This window comes from Ranitomeya variabilis, chromosome 4 (assembly GCF_051348905.1).
Source record: "Ranitomeya variabilis isolate aRanVar5 chromosome 4, aRanVar5.hap1, whole genome shotgun sequence".
In the NCBI taxonomy this organism is placed as follows: Eukaryota; Metazoa; Chordata; class Amphibia; order Anura; family Dendrobatidae; genus Ranitomeya; species Ranitomeya variabilis.
The window spans coordinates 541,340,407-541,363,658 of record NC_135235.1 but is presented as its reverse complement, the minus strand read 5'-3'; the positions used below and the strand labels follow the sequence as shown (position 1 = coordinate 541,363,658).

At 42.1% G+C, this 23,252-nt stretch overlaps 1 protein-coding gene across 1 annotated transcript in view; it reads left to right on the top strand.

The window, feature by feature from the left end:
• Positions 1–3,061: 3,061 nt before the first annotated feature.
• Positions 3,062–23,252, top strand: part of TMEM98 (transmembrane protein 98) — a 78,266-nt gene continuing 58,075 nt past the window's right edge. The window contains exon 1 of the mRNA XM_077252488.1: positions 3,062–3,155. The gene's annotated coding sequence lies outside the window, so the exon portion shown is untranslated. The remainder of the gene's footprint in view (positions 3,156–23,252) is intronic.

Below are 23,252 nucleotides of genomic sequence, written 5' to 3'. Positions count from 1 at the left end.
TATATATATATATAAATATACATATATATATATACTGTATATATGTTTTCCCGAACATTTGAGCACATAAATCCATTAGATGTCGGTTTTGCAAGCCTGCGCGAAAATCTCACAGTACGGATGCCATACGGATTACATACGGAGGATGCCATGCGCAAAATACGCTGAAACACCCTGACTACGGATCAATATTTTGGGAACATTTCTCCGTATTACGGCCGTAGTACGGACGTATAATACGTGGCGTATTGTCTTACGCCAAGTGTGACCCCAGCCTTAGGAGCAGCGTGTAGTGCAGGGCCTCCCTAGCTCCTCCTCCTGTACAGCAATTGGAGATCCTCATAGCTGATCCTGAAATCAGCTTTCCCAGGACCAGAGGTTATTCCATGACTGTAACTTGTATCTGTTCCTGGGAAAGTTGAGTACTTGGGGAAAACTGAATAGTTTTCCCAAGAACCCAACTGTCATGGAAACAGAGGTTCTTCAGCCTATATTACTTGCAGCTTATAAGGTTATGTACTGTAACTTGATATTGGAAACTATGCATAAAAATGATGATATGGTCAGCGTACTCAGTTGTCTAATTTTGCACACAGTGCATATACATACTCGTGCTTCTCACAAAATTAGAATATCATCAAAAAGTTAATTTATTTCTGTTCTTCAATATAAAAAAGTGAAACTCATATATAATATAGAATCATTACAAACAGAGTGATCTATTTCAAGTGTTTATTTCTGATAACGTTGATGATTATGGCTTACAGCCAATGAAAACCCAAAAGTCATTATCTCACTAAATTAGAATAAGTAACGATGCTTTCTAAGCATTTAAAATGGTCCCTTAGTCTGTTTCAGTAGGTTCCACAATCATGGGGAAGACTGCTGACTTGACAGATGTCCAGAAGGCAGTCATTGACACACTCCACAAGGAGGGCAAGCCACAAAAGGTGGCCAGTTTAAATTACTAACACTGACCTACAAAGCCATCCATAATCTTTCTCCTCCGTATATTTCCACACTAATCTCTCAATATCTTCGCTCACGTAATCTCCGGTCCTCCCAAGACCTCCTCCTCTCCTCCACGCTTATTCGCTCCTCACCCAATCGCATCCAAGACTTCTCCCGAACATCACCCATCCTCTGGAATTCAGTGCCCCAACACATCCGGTTATCCACTACTTTTGGATCCTTCAAAAGAAACCTGAAAACCCATCTCTTCAAAGAAGCTTACAGCCTGTAAAGACTACACGGCCACCTCAACACCACTGGACCTACTGCAACCCTCGACCTACTGTCTCCTTCCCCATAATCCTGTAGATTGTAAGCCCGCAAGGGCAGGGTCCTCTTCCCGCTGTACCAGTCTGTCATTGTTAGTTTTGTTTACTATAAGTGATATTTGTATTTTGATGTAACCCCTTCTCATGTACAGCACCATGGAATTAATGGTGCTATATAAATAAACAATAATAATAATAATAATAATAATAATAATAATAATAAAAGGTCACTGCTAAAGAAGCTGGCTGTTCACAGAGTGCTGTATCCACATATATTAATGGAAAGTTGAGTGGAAGGAAAAAGTGTGGTAGAATAAGGTGCACAAGCAATAGGGATAAGCGCAGCCTTGAAAGGATTGTTAAGAAAAGGCTATTCAAAATTTGGGAGAGATTTACAAGGAGTGGACTGCTGCTGGAGTCATTGCTTCAAGAGCCACCATACACAGATGTATCCAGGACATGGGCTACGTGTCACATTCCTTGTGTCAAGCCACTCATGACCAATAGACCATGCCAGAAGCTTCATACCTGGGCCAAGGAGAAAAAGAACTGAACTGTTGCTCAGTGGTCAAAGGTGTTGGTTTCAAATGAAAGTAAATTTTGCATTTCATTTGGAAATCAAGCTCCCAGAGTCTGGAGGAAGAGTGGAGAGGCACACAATCCAAGCTGCTTGAGGTATAGTGTGAAGTTTACACAATCAGTGATGGTTTGGGGAGCCATGTCATCTGCTGGTGTAGGTCCACTGTGTTTCATCAAGACAAAAGTCAGCACAGCCATCTACCAGAAAATTTTAGAGCACTTCATGCTTCCCTCTGCCAATAAGCTTTTTGGAGATGGAAAAGTCATTCTCCAGCAGGACTTGGCACCTGTCCACACTGCCAAAAGTACCAATACTTAGTGTAAAGACAACAGTATCACTGTGCTTGATTGGCCAGCAAACTCGCCTAACATTAATCCCATAGAGAATCTATAGGGTATTGTCAAGAGGAAGATGAGAGACATCAGACCCAACAATGCAGACGAGATGAAGGCTGCTATCAAAGCAACCTGGGCTTCCATAACACCTCAGCAGTGCCACAGGCTGATCGTCTCCATGCCATGATGCATTGATACAGTAAAATGCAAAAAGAGCCCCAACAAGCATTGAGTGCATTTCCTGAACATACATTTCAGTAGGCCAACATTTCTGATTTTAAAATCATTTTTCAAGCTGGTGTTATAAAGTATTCTAATTTACTGAGATAACGACTTTGGGGTTTTCATTGGCTGTAAGCCATAATCTTCAACATTAACATAAATAAACACTTGAAATAGATCACTCTATTTGTAATGAAGAACTGATAATAAATTAACTTGCTGATGATATTCTAATTTTGTGAGAAGCACCTGTATATATATTATATCGCTGCTCGGCCACCTCTCCCCTCACCTACTGTATCCTCACCCATCCCTTGTAGATTGTGAGCTCCTGCGAGCAGGGTCCTCTCTCCTCCTGTACCAGTCAGTGACCTGTATTGTTCAAGATTACTGTACTTGTTTTTGACTATGTATACCCCTTTCACATGTAAAGCGCCATGGAATAAATGGTGCTATAACAATAAATAGCAATATATAATATTTATATTTTATAATGCATAGGATATATATACATATATATGTCCATGTATAGGGTATTTTTATGCTTTTTATGTTGCTTTAATATAAGGAGAAAAAATGTATCTATTGCTAATTTGTGTGTGTGCTCTGAGTGCACTGACTAATCCCATAATGCACAGGGCTAGGTTCTCTGCAATCTGTCAGGCTGGAATGTGTTCTTACTCCCAGTGTCTCAGATAAGAACAGGAATGTGGGAATGGAGGAAACTGAGAACAAAAGGTAAAGTTACTTTTCTCCCTTTTCATATATTCCCTTCCTGTCGTTATGTTACCTATACCTATATTACCTCCATATACACATAACAGATGACAAAATGTTGGGCAATGTTATATTAGGTATAAAACTTGTACTGGTAGTATAGTGAGGTTTATACGCTGGGTTTACGGGGGAAGGGTAAGATGATTTATCTCTTCCGGACTGTTTTTTCTTCTTGAACTTCATGTATGTATATAGAAAAGTGATGTTGGCCACTTTTCTATAAAGCTTTTGATACAATCTTATTTCATTTAAAATATTTTTATATTTTCTCTTTTCATGTTTTTATGTATTGTTATTGAATCAATTTTGAAACAGCTCTACTTTGAAATTAGCCCACTTTTAAAAAAAATCTTTTTCCAAAAGTTGCAAAATCAAAATAACTTTATTAACAAGTATTCACTGATATGATGTGGTCTATATTGCATTGTAAAATTTGGATAGGGGCTCTTTAAAACCTATGTGACTAATCCAGCTTGTGTAAAACAGCAGGAATTTTAATCCTATTACTGACTTTTCTCAATTTTTGTTTTCAATGTTATTTTATTTAGTGTGGAAATGTTGATGGCTAATTGATGTAAATGATACATAATGTAAAACCCTTAAATTGTAATTATAAATTACAAAAATATTCTCAAATACTGTATATTAAGGCATCAAGTAGTACTTGTGATCCTATAAAAACATAAGACTAAAGGTTGAGTATACATGAGATTCAGATTTATACAAAAGTAATGGAAGGGCAACATTTTTTTCTGTCTGTCAAAAACCCTCCTGCAAAAGGTACACTCGGTTGGGCCTCATTCAGACATCTGTGAGTCACGTACATCTTCTATCCGTGCTTTTCATGAATAGAACATGTACAGTTGTGCTAAAAAGTTTACATAGCCTGGCAGAATTTTTGCTTTCTTGGCATTTTTTCACAGAATATGAATTATAACACCAAAACCTTTTCTACACTCATGGTTAGTGGTTGGGTGAAGCCATTTTTTGTCAAACTACTGTGATTTATCTTTTTAAATCATAATTACAACCCAAAACATCCAAATGACCCTGACCCTGATCATACCCTGGTGATTTTGGCCTGAAAACATGCACAGAAGTTGACACAAATGGGTTTGAATGGCTACTAAAGGTAACATCATCACCTGTGACTTGTTTGCTTCTAATCAGTGTGTGTACATAAAAGCTGAGCGGATTTCTGGGATCCAGACAGACTCTTGCATCTTTCATCCCGCCGCTGATTTTTCTGCATTGTTAGTCATGGGGAAAACAAAAGAATTGTCAACAGACCTACGGGAAAAGGTAGTTGAACTGTATAAAACAGGAAAGGGATGCAAAAAGATATCCAAGGAATTGATAATGCCAGTCAGCAGCGGTCAAACTGTGATTAACAAATGGAAAATCAGGGGCTCTGTAAAAACAATACCACGGTCAGGTAGACCAACAAAAATGTAGTCCACAACTGCCAGGAAAATTATTCAGGATGCAAAGAAAAACCAACAAATAACATCAGCTGAAATACAGGACTCAATGAAAACCAGCGGTGTGGCTGTTTTAAGATGCACAATAAGGAGGCACTTGAAGAAAAATTGGCTGCATAATAGAGATGCCAAAAGAAAGCCATTACTGCACAAATGCCACAAAGCATCTCTCCTACAATTTGCAAAACAGCACAGAGACAAGCCTCAAAAGTTCTGGAACAAGGTAATTTGGAGTGATGAGGCAAAAATTTATATTTTTGGCCACAACTATAAACGTTTACATTTGGAGAGAGGTCACCAAGGCCTGTGATGAAAGGAACACCATTCCTACTGTAAAGCACAGAGGTGGATCGCTGATGTTTTTGGGGATGTGTAAGCTACAAATGCTTAGGAAACTTGGTCAAAGTTGAAGAAAAGATGAATGCAGCATGTTATCAGCAAATACTGGTGGCAAATTTGCACTCATCAGCCCGGAAGCTGCGCATGGGACGTACTTGAACGTTCCAACATGACAACGCCCCCCACCCCAAAAAAAGGCCAAGTCGACATGTCATTGGCTACAGCAGAAAAAAGTGAAGGTTCTGGAGTGGCTGTCATGATCCAGTCTGGGTTTCGAGTCCTGTCTTCCTTTTTCCCAGTCTGATCATGTCAGGGGTTAACGTCTCAGCCTCAGTCTGGTCTCAGCTTTGCTGTTTATCTCCGCTGCATTCTGCAGGCGATGTCAGTTATAGCTTCTGCCTATGGCATGAGTAGCTGATTCTGATTATATCCTGATTTGTACTGCTGCAATTCCAGACTGTTCCTGTTGTGAACTCTGTTTTCAGGCTCCCTCTGGTGGCTTTGTTTGTTATCCTGCGGGTCTGTGGCTGGATCAGCTGCCTCGTTATTCACTAGGGAGGTTCCTATTTAGCTCTGCTTCACTTCCACTTGTTGCCGGCTGTCGATGTATTCAGTGCTATTCTGATTACTCCTGATTATCTTAGTTTTCAGTCTCTTCAGGAGAAGCTAAGTTCTGTTTGATTATTTTTTGCTCATCAGTCTGCAATATGATTTCTGTGTATGATGAGTTTAGTCCAGCTTGCTAATATGTGATTTCTTGCTGCTGGTAAGCTCTGGGGTACGGAGTTGCTTCCCCAGCACCGTTAGTTGGTGCGGGGGCTCGAGCAATCTCTGCGTGGATATTTTGAATAGGGTTTTTAATTGACCGTACAGCTCCCTTCCTATTTTCTGCTATCTAGTGTTAGCGGGCCTCATTTGCTAAATCTATTTCATCTCTGAGTTTGTGCTTTCCCCTTAACTCACCGTTAATATTTGTGGGGGGCTATTCTATATCTTTGGGGTCATTTCACTGAGGCAAGTGAGGACTTTCTTTCCCTCTAGGAATAGTCAGTTTCTCAGGCCGTGAAGAGACGTCTAGGATTTTCAGGTAACGCTCCACGGCTACCTATAGTTGTGTGCGGATAGGATCAGGTTGCGGTCAATTCAGTTACCACTTCCCCAGAGCTAGTCGTCTGTTTAGTTACTTAGCTAGTCAGACTTGCGATCCTTGCCACTAGGATCATAACATGTTCCCATGTCTGTTCATTCCCTTCCCCCTGTTCCGACTCAGTCCAAACACAAAGGGGAAACACTATCTGGTACTTGACTCGGATTTGACTCTGACCTGACTCTGTCTTTTGCTCCTGGTACTTCTGCTTCCGTCTGGTATTGACCCTCTGGCGAGTCTCTGACTCTGAGTTGGTATTCCCCTTTGTACTACATTACTCTCCTGGTTTTGATGCGGCTTGTTTAACTACCCTGTTGCCACCTGGTGGTGGCTTCACTGCAGGTCTGCTCTGGCAAGTGTTGCAGTCTTCCCTCCACTCTACTGCCATCTGGTGGAGCATACATGTACCTGCATAGCTGCGGCGTGATAGTGGCCATCTCACTCTCCTGATCTCAATATCATTGAGCCACTCTGGGGAGATCTCAAGCATGCAGTTCATGCTAGGCAGCCCAGAAATTTACAAGAACTGGAGGTTTTTTGCCAAGAAGAGAGGGAAGCTTTACCATCTGAGAAAATAAAGAACTTCATCCACAAAAGACTTCAAGCTGTCATTGATGTTAGAGGGGGCAATACATGGTATTAAGAAATTGGGTATGTAAACTTTTGATCAGGGTCATTTGGATGTTTTGGGATAATTATGATTTAGAAAGAGAAAACACAGTAGTTTGACAATACATGGCTTTACCCAACCACTAACCATGAGTGGAGAAACCGTTTTGGTGTTCTCACTCATATTCTCTGAAAAAAGGCAAGAAAGCAAAAATTCTGCTGGAGTATGTAAACTTTTGAGCACAACTGTACTTATGAGTGAGTTCACATGTCCAGGTTTTTTGCAGAGAGAGACACATAACTTTTTGATCCAAGTCATAGATCAAAATTACCCATGCAAGTCTATGGGTCTGTGAAAATTACGGACAGCACAAGGATGACACCAGTGTGAAGTTGCCGTGTGCTGTCTGTGATTAACAAAGTATTAGATAGGAGAAACTTTGCAATTTTGTTTTGATTTTTTTTCCTGATGAGACACTGATGGTAAACACTGACACTGATCAAATACTGATAGAACTAGGATAAAAAATCCAAGTGTCATCAGTGTTTGGTCAGTATGTCATCAGTGCTTTTCAATTATGGCTATATAAATAAATGATAAAGCTTCTATCCTTTGCAATGTTAAAAGGTTTGTCTCGTATAAAACAATAAGTCTGCAGTCACTTCATGTGATTGCAGACTTGTGAATACTCACATCACGCACACTGCGCACTGTGAGGATTCATCAGTGCAGGCACAGGCAGTGGGCGATCATTGTGACAGCAAGTATGCAATTTGCATACTTCCAGCCACATGTTGACTAGTCTGTAGGCAGCCTAGCTCAATACCATTGCATTGACCAAGGCCAGACACAGTCTAGTTGACAAGTATGAAAATCGAATACTTTCAGTCACGCCACCTCCTTCTCCCTATGCAAAACCGGAGAATCCTCACAGCATACAGTGTGAGTGATGTGAGGATTCACAAGTTGTCAGTCATATTGAGTGAATGCAGATTTGTAGTTTTAGACGAGACAACCCGTTTAATCACGAACGGGGCACACTTATTGTGCACTGATACTATCCGTGTGCTATCAGTGTTTTACAAGGACCCATAGACTTATATAGGCAAAATCAAAGTAAAATCGAAAATACCTTAGAGATTTTTGCACAGACACACAGTCCGCAAAAAAATTAGACATGTGAATAACCATCAGAACACCTCCTTAACCCTCCTGACAAGGCCAAATTTTACAACTCTGACCAGTGGCAATTTATGAGATAATGACTCTGGAACGCTTCAACGGATCCCAGTTGTTCTGAGATTTTTCATGACATATTGTACTTCATGATAGTGGTAAACTAAAGGCTGATATTTTTTGGGTATATTTGTGAAAATGTCGCAATTTTCGTGAAAAATTTGCAATTTTAAAAATTTACTTTTTATGCACTTAAACCAGAAAGTTAGATTTATTTATTTTATTCACTTATATACCGCCATTAATTCCACAGCGCTTTACATAAATTATTATTGGCACTGTCTCCATTGGGGCTCAAAATCTATATTCTCTATCAGTATGTAGCATGTTTTTGAAGTGTGGGAGGAAACCAGAGAACCCGGCGGAAACCCAGGGCTGTTTGGGCGCATGGCAGGGCATAGAAGGGTAGGGGGTACCGTTCGACTTTTAGAGCGCAAAATTGGCTAGAATAGATTGCGATGCCATGTAATGTTTGCAGAGCTCCTGATGTGCCTAAACAGTGGAAACCTCCCACAGCTGACCCCATTTTGGAAACAACACCCCTCAAGGAACTTATCTAGAGGTGTAGTGAGCAACTTGAACCCACAACTGCTTCACAGAATTTTATAATTTTGAGCTGTAACAATGAAAAAAAAAATTCCCTCAAAAAAATGTTCGTTTTGCCCCTAATTTTTAATTTTCACAAGAGTTAAAACAGAAAATAGACCATACAATTTGTTGTGCAATTTCTCCTGAGTACACCGATAACCTACAGTGGGGAAATTAAGTATTTGACACACTGCAAATTTTGGAAGTTTTCACACCTACAAAGAATAGAGTGGTCTACAGTGGGGCAAAAAAGTATTTAGTCAGTCAGCAATAGTGCAAGTTCCACCACTTAAAAAGATGAGAGGCGTCTGTAATTTACATCATAGGTAGACCTCAACTATTGGAGACAAACTGAACTGCTCTAGAGGAGATCTGCATGGAGGAATGGGCCAAAATACCAACAACAGTGTGTGGCAACCTTGTGAAGACTTACAGAAAACGTTTGACCTCTGTCATTGCCAACAAAGGCTATATTACAGAGTATTGAGATTAAATTTTGTTTCTGACCAAATACTTATTTTCCACCATAAAATGCAAATAAAATGATAAAAAAACAGACAATGTGATTTTCTGGATTTTTTTTTCTCAGTTTGTCTCCCATAGATGAGGTCTACCTATGATGTAAATTACAGACGCCTCTCATCTTTTTAAGTGGTGGAACTTGCACTATTGCTGACTGACTAAATACTTTTTTGCCCCACTGTATAATTTTTATCGTAGATACACTTCAACTGTGAGAGACAGAATCTAAAAATGAAAAAAAAAACTGAAAATCACATTGTATGACGTTTAAATAATTAAATTGCATTTTATTGCATGGAATAAGTATTTGATCACCTACAAACCAGCAATAATTCTGGTTCTCACAAACCTGTTAGTTTTTCTTTAAAAAGCACTCCTACTCTGCACTCATTTGGGTGACCGAATGGATATTTCAGATAACCTCTTGAATGCACGTATCCAGGAGGTCACCAAAAGCCTTGACCAAGTGAAAGCCGACCTCCAGAGGCCAGCACATCATTTTTTTAACCAAATTGAGCAGGGCATGTCGGAACACCTTACTCCTGATCTCCAGCTGAGTGTCATTCAGGCCTGCAATGCTGCTTACGTGCAGGCTATGCAGCAGAGTCGGTATTTCCAGCAGACAGTGTCGGCATATCCACCTGTGCCTTCACTGTCATGATTAACTTCAATGCCGACCTCTGCTGCATACCACTGCACGGCCACCTCAATTCCTAGCACTACCGGACACCACTACAGCACCACCACCATGCCGAGTGCAGTTGGACATCCCACCGCCACCACAATGACAACCGCTGCCCCTGCTTGGACCTCCTCCACTGACACCACGATGCAGCAGGACCCTGGCATGGCCTTCCATACCGCCACCACCACGATGCAGCAGGATCCTGGCATGGCCTTCCGTACTGCCACCACCACGATGCAGCAGGACCCTGGCATGGCCTTGCGTACCGCTACCACCACGATGCAGCAGGACAATGGCATGGCCTTCCATACCGCCACCACCACGATGCAGCAGGGCCCTGGCATGGCCTTCCCTACCGCCACCACCACGATGCAGCAGGACCCTGGCATGGCCTTGCGTACCACCACCACCACGATGCAGCAGTACCCTGGCATGGCCTTGCGTACCGCCACCACCATGATGCAGCAGGACCCTGGCATGGCCTTATGCTCTACAAGCGCTATGGACTCTGGCATGGCTGCAAGTTCTACGAGCACTATGGACTCTGGCATGGCTGCACGCTCTACGAGCACTATGGACTCTGGCATGGCTGCACGCTCTACGAGCACTATGGACTCTGGCATGGCTGCACGCTCTATGAGCACTATGGAGTCTGGCATGGCTGCACGCTCTACGAGCACTATGGACTCTGGCATGGCCTTACGCTCTATGAGCACTATGGACTCTGGCATGGCTGCACGCTCTACGAGCACTATGGACTCTGGCATGGCTGCACGCTCTACGAGCACTATGGACTCTGTCATGGTGCAGCCGGACCCTGACAGGTCACCCACCACTATGCCACGCCATATGAGCCCACCAAGGCTTCCTAGAACCCGGCAAACCCCCCCCAAAAAAAGGACTCTTAGTATTCCTCCCCCTTCACCTCCCAATGTGTCTGTAATGTCAGGTTTGTCTCACCCTTCCAGTGCGTCTCAAGCCTCTCATGTGTCAGGTGTCAGAAGTAGGGAATTCATGAAGCTGTATGTGCATCATGAATTCATTATTTCTGACACCTGACTTGATGAGTATAGATCTCTTTAGTGTGACAGTCATTGTCTCTTCAGTCTGTGTCCAATGGATACAGCAGAACAGAATCAGGACGCAATGACATCAACAAGCTTACCAATAAAGCAACATGGCTGCCATAACCCTAGCAGTATGTGGCCAGTGTTTTATATCAGTATTTGTAAACCAAAACAAGGAGTGGAACAATTAGAGGTAAATTATGATATTAAAATAATAACTAGCACCTTTGCCTTTATCACCCACTCCTGGTTTTGGATTACAAATACTGATATTAAATACAGGCCAAATACTGCTAGTTTTAGGACAGCCTTGGTTTGTAGAGGAAAAACTTAGGAGACACGGTCAACACAACCAAAACTAAAGTTTTTTAATGAGAAATATTATTATCATTGCAGAAAATTACTGGTACAGATCGAATTACAACAGGACATTTACACAACATTGTCCTGCCATGACACACGTCCAATATCTAAATCAAAAAAGGCAGCAAATTGGTCCCACATGTGACCCAACTGCTGCAGTTGACCGCAGCGGGTGATGCTGGAAATCGGGCAATGGGTGTGCAACTGGTTCATCCAGTTGAATGTTGGGTTGCTCCTTAGCCATTATATAATTGTGCAGAACCACACAGGCTTTGATCACCTCGTCGACTGTTTCCACTTTTAGATTTATGGCTGATGCAAGAATGCGCCATTTAGAGACCAGAATGCCAAAGGAACACTCTACTGTTCTTCGGGCCCTGGTCAGTCTGTAGTTAAAGATCCTTCTAGTGTGGTTCAAGTCCCGACTGGAATAGGGCTTCAGTAGGTTTTCACACATCTGGAAGGCCTCATCCCCAACCATAACAAATGGCATCGGTGGACCTTGAGTGTTGGGGAGAGGTTGTGGCGGGGGAAAATTGAAATTTTTGCCATACACACGGCGGCCCATATCCGAGTTCTTGAAAGTCTGGGAATCGTTGCCACGGCCAAAAGCTCCAATGTCCACGGCGATGAAGCGACAGTTCGCATCAGCTATTGCCATGAGCACAACAGAAAAATATTTTTTATAGTTGAAATACTCCGATCCTGTTCTGGCAGGTTTGATAATGCGGATGTGCTTTCCATCCACCGCTCCTAAACAGTTGGGGAAATGACACACACTCCAGAATTTTTCCGCAATTTCAAGCCGCGTGTCGACAGTGGGTAGGGGTATAAACTCATCCCGGAGTACATTTCACAAAGCCCGACAGGTGTCCACAACTATTCCGGACAGGGTGGATATTCCAAGCCGGTATTGGAAGTGGAGGGATGATAAACTCTCTCCGGTTGCCAGAAATCTGTAAGAAAAAGAAACCCCCCAAAAATGTACAAACTATTCTATTTATGGTGTGGTTACGCTAAAGAAAGAAAGGAAAATACCCAAAACATACATGTCAGAAAACACAAAATTTGGACTGTCATTGGTTTAGATTTGGAACGTACCTTAATGTAACCAGCAGACGTTCCTCTGGTGGAATCGCTCTACGGAGCTCAGTGTCCTGTCTCCGTATGGCTCCTTGGACATGAGCTAGCAAATCCCGGAACGAGTCTTGCGACATCCTTGTATATTCATGGAATTTCTCCGGGTTGGCATTAAGCTCACCATACAGCGTGTGATAGGCTCCACGGCTCTCACGTAGTTCGATAATAGGGTGTCTACGTTGTCTCCTTCTCCATCTTTCACGATTTCTGTCTTGCTCCCAAGCAAAAGCACAGGCAAGAAACCGCTTGATGCTTAAATCCAGGTTGAAATAAAAGCTCTCCATGTGAAGATCCATCATGATACAGGAGCAAAATCTAAAGATTACAGCTGTTCAGGGTTCTATATAAAGAAATCCCATAATACACACCCTCTGTAGTCTCATTGGCGGTGTCTAGTTATCTTGATTTTTCTCTTGTGAAATTTCTCATCATGCGCACCAAAAACGCAAATGCAGGATAAAACGCATATAAACGCGTACAAACGCGGCGTTTTTTTAACCGCATGTGGAGCGCCCCCACTGCTGCAGGGCCGAGGGGTACCCGGTACCGGGCCTCAGAGTCTCTTGTTCTGGGGTTGTCACGGTGGCTAGACCCGGTCTGTGGCCCTGCCTGCCAGGGGGACGTCCGATGAAAGAGTGGTGAATGGTGGTGTAGTTGTGAAGTGCCGGTCACAGTAAATAACGAAGACACTAGGTTGCAGTCTCTTTACCTCTTTACTGAAGATCTCTGGGTCCTCAGTCCGGAATACGGTTAACCAGGCTGCGCAAGTCCGGCCGGTCCGATGGCACCTCCAGAGTTCTCTTTGCAGGTGGAAATCTGTGCCTTCCTGCTAGCGCTATGTGTTGTGCTCCTCCCCTGCTGTGCTTACGGAAAGTCCCCACAACTGTTGTGTCTGTTTCTCGTGTTCCCTCACAACTCGATTAGATGATGTTCTGCTAATCCGTCCCTCCCGGTGTTATGGTTGGGATGCACCCGTATGACGGGTAGGCTCGGAGCTCTTCCGGGACCCTAGAGTCGCCCCTCTCCACAGGTTGCCCCCTATGTCTTCTTAGGTGATTTAGGTGAGACAGCCCGCCTATGACTGACTGTCCTGCCGTTGGTTTGAAGTATTGCCTGAAGCTATATATAGAAATACTTTCTCGGCGTTCCGGCCGCCGGCTGTGTGCCTCAGTAGGATGTTGCCTCGGTCTTACAGCACGACTCCTGGTAATCTCCTTCTTGCTTTGATCTCGTTTCTCACTCAGCACAATATATCTCGCTTCTGATCCTTTCTTAGGGCACCACCGCTATGCTGAGCAGGCACGGTCCCGTGACGTTCTTCCTCGTTGCCAGGCCTCTGTCAGGGTCCCAAACCTGACAGGGACCCTACCGAATCTTCCCCCACAACACCCTCTGCCACAAGGTGTTGCCTGGTTCCAACCCAGTCAGCTTTCTCAACTAACTTCCTGCCTGACCCCCAGTTTACCCGCAATGGTGAGGAGTGGCCTAATAAATAGCACCCTTAGCTCCCCCTGGAGGCCCGACTGTAAAATGTATTGGTGTATGTGATACCTGGTCAGATGAACTCCTTCAGTGCCATCAGACGTACCATAGCTCCCCTTAGCGGCAGAGCTTCAGTACTGCAACGACCAGGACTCTGGGGCGCTGCACATGCGTTACCGCATGCGTCTAAAAACCGCCGCGTTTGTATGCGTTTATATGCATTTTTCCACCACTTGCGGATGCGGATTAAACGCTGCGGATTTAAACGCAAATGTGAAACTAGCCTTACACCCACTAATGTTGTTCTGTTTTTGTCTGTTGATTACATTTAACTAAAAAGAAAAGCTTTTCAGCATGCTCTAAAATGCCCTACAAAATTAATAAGACCTCCAGGATATGAACGCTGAAGATCTAATTAATCATCATTTCTTCTGTACTCGCAATGTTTTCTATTTCCAAAATTGATTCATTGTACTGGCTTTATTTTATGTATGTTGTACTTGATTTTCCTAATAAATGAAACATTGAAAAGAAAGGAGTTGGGTCATTGCTGGGTCTTCCAGCATGATAATTAATGACCCGAAACACATAGCCAGGGAAACTAAGGTTTGGCTCCATAAGAAGCATTGCAAGGACCTGGAGTGGCTTAGGCAATCTCCAGTCCTGAACCCAATAGAAAATCTTAGAAATCAATAGAAAACCGAAACCTGAAAGATCTGGAGATCTGCATGGAGGAGTGGGCCAAAATCCCTGCTGCAGTGTGTGCAAGCTTGGTCAAGAATTACAGGAAACATCTGACCTCTGTAATTGCAAACAAAGGTTTCTGTACCAAATATTACGTTCTGTTTTTCTATTGTATGAAATACCTATTTCATGCAATAAAATGCAAATTTCTTGTGTAAAAATCATAGAATGTGATTTTCTGGATTTTGTAAAGATTCTGTCTATCGTAGTTGAAGTGTACCTACGATAAAAGTTACAGACCTTTCCATTGTTTGTCGGTGGGAAAACTTGCCAAATAGGCAGTGTATCAAATACTTATTTTCCTTACTGTATATTTGGTGGAAAGCTACTGTTTGGCGCACGGCAATGCTCGGAAGGGAAAGAGTGCCAACTGAATTCTGAAGCTCAGTAATAGCTGAACTGAAATACATTGTGGATGCTATGTCACATTTGACATGCCCCTGTCATGCAAAAACAAAAGCAGAAATACCAACAAGTGTCCTCATTTTGGAAACTGCACGTCTTGCAGAATTCATTTAGGAGTGTAGTGAGGATTTTTAACTTTGAGGCGATTCACAGAATTGTATAACATTACGCTGAGTAAATGGAAAATTACAATTTTTTGCCACTAAAATGTTACTTTGACCACAAGTTTTTATTTTTCAAAAGGGATAATAAGAGAAAATGAGTGGTGCAATTTGCTATGCAATTACTTCTGAGAATGCAAAAATGCTACATGTTATTGGAAACTGCTTTTAACCCCTTACTGACCTCGAACGGGATAGTACGTCCGAGGTCAGCTCCCCTGCTTTGATGCAGGGCTTCGGCGGTGAGCCCGCATCAAAGCCGGGACATGTCAGCTGTTTTAAACAGCTGACATGTGCCCGCAATAGGCGCCTTCAGAATCGCGATCTGCCTGCTCCTATTAACTAGTTAAATGCCGCTGTCAAACGCAGACAGCAGCATTTAACTACCGCATCCGGCCGGGCGGCCGGAAATGACGTCATCGCCGACCCCCGTCACATGATCGGAGGTTGGCGATGCTTCAGAATGGTAACCATAGAGGTCCTTGAGACCTCTATGGTTACTGATCCCCGGCAGCTGTGAGCACCCCCCTGTGGTCGGCGCTCACAGCACACCTGCATTTCTGCTGCATAGCAGCGATCTGATGATCGCTGCTATGTAGCAGAGCCGATCGTGCGGTGCCTGCTTCTAGCCTCCTATGGAGGCTATTGAAGCATGGCAAAAGTAAAAAAAAAAGTTAAAAAAAATGTGAAAAAAATAAAAAAAATATAAAAGTTTAAATCACCCCCCTTTCGCCCCAATCAAAATAAACCAATAAAAAAAATCAAACCTACACATATTTGGTATCGCCGCGTTCAGGATCGCCCGATCTATCAATAGAAAAAAAGCATTAACCTGATCGCTAAATGGCGTAGCGAAAAAAAATTCAAAACGCCAGAATTACGTTTTTTTTGGTCGCCGTGACATTGCATTAAAATGCAATAACGGGCGATCAAAAGAACGTATCTGCACCAAAATGCTATAATTAAAAACGCCAGCTCGGCACGTAAAAAATACGCCCTCACCTGACCCCAGATCACGAAAAATGGAGACGCTACGAGTATCGGAAAATGGCGCATTTTTTATTTTTTTTGCAAAGTTTGGAATTTTTTTTCACCACTTAGATGAAAAATAACCTAGTCATGTTAGGTGTCTATGAACTCTTACTGACCTGGAGAATCATAATGGCAGATCATTTTTAGCATTTAGTGAACCTAGCAAAAAAGCCAATCAAAAAACAAGTGTGGGATTGCACTTTTTTTGCAATTTCACTGCACTTGGAATTTTTTTCCCGTTTTCTAGTACATGACATGGTAAAACCAATGATCTCGTTCAAAAGTACAACTCGTCCCGCAAAAAATAAGCCCTCACATAGCCAAATTGATGGAAAAATAAAAAAGTTATGGCTCTGGGAAGGAGGGGAGTGAAAAACGAACAAGGGAAAACGGAAAATCTCAAGGTCATGAAGGGGTTAAGGCACAGTGGAAAGCTCAGAAGGGAAAGAATGCCATATTATAGGGCAGATTGTACTGTTATGGTTTGCGGGTGCCATGACTTACTGGAAGAGCTCCTAAGGTGCCAGAAAATCAGAATCCCCCATCCATAAGTGACACCATTTTACAATTTAAACCTCTTAATGAACTCATCTGGGGGTGCAGTGTGTGTCACAGAATTTTATACCGTTGGACAGTGAAGAAAAAATTACATTTTTACCACAAATTTTGTTTTAGCCCCAGATTTTACATTTTAACATGGGAAAATGGGTAAAAATGGCACCAAGATTTGTTACACAATTTGTGTTGAACATGGCAATACCCTATATGTGGCTGTACAGTACTGCTTAGCCACACTGACTCGGGAGGTACAAAGCGCTATTTGACTCCTGGAGCACAGCTTTTCCTAGAATAGCTTGCGGACACCATATACAGGGCCCCTAAATGCTAGAAGAGCAGAATCCCCCCTCAAGTGACCCCATTTTGGAAATACAAAATATACACCCTTAGGAATTTATCTACAGGTGTAGTGATGATTTCACTCCATAGGTGTTTTTTTTTTTAAGAAATGGGCAGTAGTGGATGTTGCTAGGTGAAAATTGAAAATTTGCCATTGTAGTGCCCAGTATGTTGTAGTACCCCTGCGTTGTGCCCAGCTCATGCCTCTGGAGACATGGACTCCATAAATTTAGTGGGCTCTCATCGCTACAGAAATGCCAAACATGTGGACGCTCAATGTGGTTTAGGCACACTGTGGGGCTCAGAAGAGAGATGGACATTTTGGATTTAGGAATTCAGAATTTGTTGAATGTCTTCTGGGAGGAGCTATTTTGCTTTTCCAGAGCCTTTGTACTACAAAAAACATGGAACCCCCTATATAATAACATGATGGACCTGAGTGGGGACGTGCATTTTTTGTGGATTGAGTTGAAATTTTTATTGGGAACATTTTACATAGCATTTTGGATCAAGTTTATCCTGAGCTTTAGGCTGCCGTCACACCTTCAGTATTTGGTCAGTATTTTACATCAGTATGTGTAAGTCAAAACCAGGAGTGGAACAATTCGAGGAAAAGTATAATAGAAACATATGCACCACTTCTGGATTTATCACCCACTCCTGGTTTTGGCTTACAAATACTGATGTAAAAAACTGACCAAACACTGCTAGTGTGACGGCAGCCGTACGCTGAGCACGTATATCAGGATTTCTATCTAAATCTCCAAATTATGTGATTCAGATAAAATCCCTGAGGGATCTATTCACTATAATGTGGCAGCAGAGTTCCTTTGTTCTCCAGATGGCCTCTATTCAGCGGTGTCCTTTTCAGAAATGCAGAAAACTGTCATCGACTGCACTTTTATGAACTATTAAAAAGGCATACACCGCTGGTTCATAGGAGTCCACAGTGTCTATATCTGCCTCATTATAGGGAATCTTCCAATGAGTGTTATGTCTGAATCACATATTTCAGAGATTTACACAGAATCACCAGTGTAAGCGCTCAATGTAGAGCGCAGGGTAAATGTGAGCCGAGTCTTACTGCGGTTTTGGGATGCAGAGTGGACAAATCAACAGCAGGTCAATAATTGTTTCTATTTATTTTTACACTGTTCCTCATGCAATATTACTGATTAGACAACTTTATTCTTCGAGTCAGTGCAATTACAGCGATACCAGACTTATAGCTTTTTTTATGTTTGGCTGCTATCACACACTAAAATACGCTTTTTTAAAAAAAAAAACAGTTTTTGCATAAATTTTCTATGTTTCTGCTGACAGTGTTAGGCTACTTTCACACTAGCGTCGGTACGGGGCCGTCGCGCTGCGTCGGCCCGACGCACCGACGCATACTGTGCAAGCACCGCACAACGGGGGCAGCGGATACTGTTTTTCCAAGGATTCGTTGCCCCATTGTGAGGTGCGGGGAGGTGGGGGCGGAGTTCCGGCCGCGCATGCGCGGTCGGAAATGGCGGACCGTCGGCACAAAAAAACGTTACAGGTAACGTTTTTTGCGGCCGGCGGTCCACCACAACATGACGCAACCGTCGCACGACGGTTGCGACGTGTGTCAATACGTCGCAATGCGTCGCTAATGTTAGTCTATGGGTAAAAAACGCATCCTGCAGACGACTTTGCAGGATGCGTTTTTTCGCCAAAACTACGCATTGCGACGTATGCAAAAAAACGCTAGTGTGAAAGTAGCCTAATTTGAAGGCTTCTTTTTTTGTGGGATGAGTTGATGTTTTTATTTTTGATATTTTCGGACACATGACATTTTTTGAGCGCTTTTTATTACAATTTTTGGGAGGCAAAATTAACAAAACCAGCAATTCGGGAATTGTTTTTTGGCCAGATTTTTTATGCCATTCCACGTATGGTAAAATTGCAGCTTTATTCTTCTGGTCAGTACGATTACAGCGATACATTTATATATTTTTATTTTTTTGGTGCTTTTTCACAAAACTATTTTAAAGAAAAGAGAATTATTTTTGCATCACTGTATTGTGATAGCTACAGTATAGCCTTTATATTTTTCCACTGATGGAGATGTGTGGTGGCTTGTTTTTTGCAGGACAAGATAGCGTTTTCAGAGATACCATATTTATTTACATAGGTCTTTTTGATCACATTTCATTCCACTTTTTGTTTGGTTGTAAGCATAGATTTTGCCTCTTTTTTTATTTATTTTATTAACGGTGTTCATTGAAGGGGTTAACTAGTGTGAAAGTTTTATAGTTCAGGTCGTTCTGGATGCAGCGATACCAAATATGTGTACCTTTTTTTTTTTTTTTTTAACCTAAATATGAGCATTTATAAGTATAATATACACTGCTCAAAAAAATAAAGGGAACACTTAAATAACAGAATGTAACTTCAAGTAAATCAAACTTCTGTGAAATCAAACTGTCCACTTAGGAAGCAACACTGTTTGACAATCAATTTCACATGCTGTTGTGCAAATGGAACAGACAACAGATGGAAATTATTGGCAATTATCAAGACACTCTCAATAAAGGAGTGGTTCTGCAGGTGGGGACCACAGACCACATCTCAGTACCAATGGTTTCTGGCTGATGTTTTGGTCACTTTTGAATGTTGGTTGTGCTTTCACACTCGTGGCAGCATGAGACGGACTCTACAACCCACACAAGTGGCTCAGGTAGTGCAGGTCATCCAGGATGGCACATCATTGCGACCTGTGGCAAGAAGGATAGCTGTGTCTCTCAGCGTAGTGTCCAGAGGCTGGAGGCGCTACCAGGAGATAGGCCAGTACACCAGGAGACGTGGAGGGGGCCGTAGGAGGGCAACAACACAGCAGCAGGACCGCTACCTCCGCCTTTGTGCAAGGAGGAACAGGAGGAGCACTGCTAGAGCACTGCAAAATGACCTCCAGCAGGCCACAAATGTGCATGTGTCTGCACAAACTGTTAGAAACCAACTCCATGAGGATGGTCTGAGTGCCCGACGTCCACAGATTGGGGTTGTGCTTACAGCCCAACACCGTGCAGGACGCTTGGCATTTGTCACAGTACACCAGGATTGGCAAATTCGCCTCTGGCACCCTGTGCTCTTCACAGATGAAGGCAGGTTCACACTGAGCACATGTGACAGAGTCTGGAGACGCCATGGAAAGCAATCTGCTGCCTGCAACATCCTTCAGCATGACCAGTTTGGCAGTGGGTCAGTAATGGTGGGTGGTGGCATTTCTTTGGATCGCTGCACAGCCCTCCATGTGCTTGCCAGAGGTAGCCTGACTGCCATTAGGTATCGAGATGTGATCCTCAGACCCCTTGTGAGACCATATTCTGGTGCAGTTGGCCCTGGGTTCCTCCTAATGCAGGACAATGCCAGACCTCATGTGGCTGGAGTGTGTCAGCAGTTCCTGCAAGAAGGCATTGCAGCTATGGACTGGCCTGCCTATTCCCCAGACCTGAATCTGATTGAACACATCTGGAACATCATGTCTTGCACCATCCACCAACATCACGTTGCACCACAGACTGTCCAGTAGTTGGCGGATGCTTTAGTCCAGGTCTGGGAGGAGATCCCTCAGTAGACCATCCGCCACCTCATCAGGAGCATGCCTAGGCGTTGTAGGGAGGTCATACAGGCATATGGAGGCAACACACACACAACTGAACATCATTTCCTTGTCTTGAGGCATTTCCACTGAAGTTGGATCAGCCTGTAATTTGATTTTCAACTTTGATTTTGAGTATCATTCCAAATCCAGACCTCCATGGGATATTCATTTTGATTTACATTGATAATTTTTAGGTTTTATTGTTCTCAACACATTCCATTATGTAATTAATAAAGATTTGCAACTGAAATATTTCATTCAGTGATATCTAGGATGTGGGATTTTAGTGTTCCCTTTATTTTTTTGAGCAGTGTATATTTTTTAATTATTATTATTATTTGGTAAAAAAATATTTTTACAATTTTTTTTAACTTTTATTAATTAGTCCCTCTATCGGACTTTACCTTTTATCACGCTGATCACTAGTATAATGCACTAGCATTGCAATGCTTTATACCTGTCAAGGCTGCACTGACAGAAGCCTCTTAGACCTAACAGGCTTTCCATAGCTAGGTAACCTGGATGTCGCCATGATGAACTCAGTTTGCCATATCAACGATTTAGTTCTCGTGATGACGTTGTTGATGCACTGATTGGATGAGAGAGGAAGCACACTCCCTTTTCCAGCATCCTCAATGTTGAAATCGATATCGATCGCTGTATTTAGGGAGTTAAACAGACAGGGGTGGGGTGGGTATATATGGGTACATCCATGGCCATGAAGGGGGTTAAGTGTCTGAATTAAGAAATATTGTGTTGGCTTGCTGGTTTCTTGTGCACAAAGAATGTGAAAAAAAAAACATTCAAAAGCACTGATACTACTAAATCACTATGTGATCAGTCACACTCGCACTGTGCTGGAACTTCTTTTTCCATCTATCAATTGCATAGCTGTATTATTCAAAGACTAAAACACTCATGTTCTTCATTGCTGCAATTGTACAACAGACACTGTAGTATTTGTCCAATATTTTTGGCTTTCCCTGCCTATATCTATTGCAAAGTTGTGAGCTTTGATGTTCTCTCACTATCCCTAATCATCTTACATTGGCTGCTGAACTCCCTTCGTATGCTTTTATACAGACTGTGATAGTCCTAACTTAATCACTGTGCTATGCCATATGCATTATGGGAAAGGCCATGCAGCTGGCCTGAGGTCATATGAGCCTGCGCTGGCTGATGCAATCTTCTGCTCTGTGTACAATTGGGTGAGGTACTTTTCTTTTGATTCACGTTAATCAAATTGCAATTTATTCGAAATCGCGGGGTACACTGCATTTAGTAAAATTCGAGACTAATTAAATTTGCTTTGAGTCGATTAATGCATTTCTAGTAGCAATCCTTTTTTTAGCATTCCTTTTCAAATATAGTTTCAAAAAGCTTCACAAAACGTAAACCTACCTTGATAAAAGCATAAAAAAGTTATGAAAGTTATGGCTCTTGTAGTGTGGCAAAACAAAATTGACCCCAACATTAAAACATTTTTATTGCACTGACTTATAAAATAATATATACAGTATTTATTTGGTTTTATCACATTCATAAACATACTATAAAGTTAACATAAGATTTATACCACACTGTAAACAGAAAATAAATACGTAAATGCAAATAGTAATGCAGTAACTGATGTTTTTTTATAACCCCTCCTATAATGAAGTACAATAAAAGCTTATCACTAATTTATATGTAACTGAGAATATTGCCATTGCAAAAACACATTGAGGCTGGTGCATTAGGACTAGCATTTCACACTTAATAAATTCAGCGCTTATCCTCTGTAGTGTGTGCGCCTCGACAGAAATGCAGAGACCGGAGAGGCTGCAGTAGCATTTCTGGTATTAGTAATCCTTGCACTTTTGCTGAATTTGACAGGCGGACATAGCCAAACCCTGGCCCACCGAGGCTTTCTCCAGCTCTGCCCAGTCTGCGGAGTTGCTTCAAATTGGTGGGAAAATGCCAAAAGTTGGAAAACTTTAGTTCAGCTCCACATTGAAAAATCACAACATGTTTTACACGAAAAAAAATTTTGGTGGCAAAAACAGTTTGATTAATCACCCCTTTCTTGTTCTATAAAAAAAAGTAATAAACTACCACTATCTTAGAATGTGATGATGAATAACAAAAATATTGCTTCTGGAGACTCATAGTAAACTACAGTTTATGAGATTTCCAAAATAACGAAAAAAGTCCTTTTCCCCAAAAGAGCTCTAATCCCGTCCATAGGCTGTGTCTGATTTTGCTTCTCAGTTTTATTCTCTTACACAGAAACTAGCTGCAATACCATGCGTGGCCAATATACAAGGGTGGAGCTGTATAATAAGAAAAAGCTGTCATCAAAAGTGCTCAGCATCCAAAAGGTTTTTGCAATATTCACTCAAAGTACTTGTCTTAAAATAACTGGAATTACCTTACAAACTCTCACAAGTACATTAAAAGTGTGTGTGTGGAATACATTGATTTCTAACAGAATCCAAAAATAGACCTAAGTAAAAAGTAATCACATTTATTCAAGAAAGAAATCTGAAGAA